The following is a 1541-nucleotide window of genomic DNA, read 5'->3' on the forward strand; positions in this document are numbered from 1 at the left end:
ACTACATACAGTTAACTGCACTGTGAGTTCAATGGGCTCTTGTGTGAGAGCCGGAAGCCTCACCCTCCTGTTCATTGTTTCTCTGAAGCAAGCATGCTAAGTTTTCAACACATGTGGTTCAGGAACACAACCTATCTGTAAGCGGCAGACTGTCCTGACTTGTATTTTACCATCATTCTTTTTTTTTTTTTTTTAATGTTTATTTATGGCTGCGTCAGGTCTTAGTTGCAGCATGCAGGATCTTCATTATGGCATGGGTTCAATATTTGCAGCGCTCAGGCTTAGTCGCCTTGGACACAGCCTGTGGGATCTTAGTTCCCCAACCAGGGATTGAACCTGACTGAGTCTCCTGCATTGGAAGGCTGATTTTTTTAACCCCTGGACCACAGGGAAGTCCCTTCACCATCATTCCTAACCTTTCAGGGTTGTGTTTTCCCAGATTCAGGTCTAGAGCCCAGCATATAAGCATGCTCAATAAATGACCTCAGATGGCCGCCGTTCCTCTTAAATAACCATTCTCCTCATTGCTGAGTGGCAGTGTTCCCCCAAAGTCTTTATAAGACTAAGCAGCATGTCAGCCTCAGGTTATAGATGCACAGTGGGAGGAAAGGGACTCGAGCTGTTCAGTGGATCACATCCTAGTGTTTGGATACTGATGCCGTGCCTGTCCTGGCTCCAGTTAGACACAACCCTGGACTGGGAGGGGTGCGGGAGATTCTTGGCCTTTCTTATCTAGTGCTGGCCTCACCTACCACAAAACAAGGGGGTAGGAAGTATTTGGGGCTTAAAAGTTCAGAGTGTCCTGAGCTCAGAATGGCTACTCTTACTTTTCAAATATCTATAGAACTGTTCCCCATGAAAGTTTATAAACTCTGCTAGCCAACACAAGATGGTCAAGTATGTATTTCAACTCTATTTGTGCTTGCTAAGAGTGCACAACATAACAGGAGGAACAGGCATTTATAAATAACTCTGATACTAGGCAGACAGATAAGTGCTAGACCAGATACACTGGAGATACAAATGCAGTGTCTTGAGAGACTATTTTAGACTAGAGGATCTTAAAAGGATTTCTAGGAGACATGAGGTTAGACCTAGGCATCAGAGAAAAACAGATTTTCAATGGTAGGCTTGAGAAAAGGTAAGGGAGGCTGCAGAAGGGAAGGAGAATAAGCAGAGAGGAAGGCATGAGTCAGCCAGGAAGGTGGGGAGAGACAGGGGAAGCGCTGACTGGCTGGTGTGGGTAGGTGTCTTGAGGAGAAAACCAGAAAGGGTGGCTATAGTGTAACTGGGGAGAGGGCTGTAATGTAACTGAAGGAGGCTGTAGTGTAACTGGGGATGAGGCTATAGTGTAACTGGGGAGAGGGCTGTAATGTAACTGAAGGAGGCTGTAGTGTAACTGGGGATGAGGCTATAGTGTAACTGGGGAGAGGGCTGTAATGTAACTGAAGGAGGCTGTAGTGTAACTGGGGATGAGGCTATAGTGTAACTGGGGAGAGAATGGCTGTAGTGTAACTGGGGATGAGGCTATAGTGTAACTG

This window comes from Cervus canadensis, chromosome 2 (assembly GCF_019320065.1).
Source record: "Cervus canadensis isolate Bull #8, Minnesota chromosome 2, ASM1932006v1, whole genome shotgun sequence".
Lineage (NCBI taxonomy): Eukaryota > Metazoa > Chordata > Mammalia > Artiodactyla > Cervidae > Cervus > Cervus canadensis.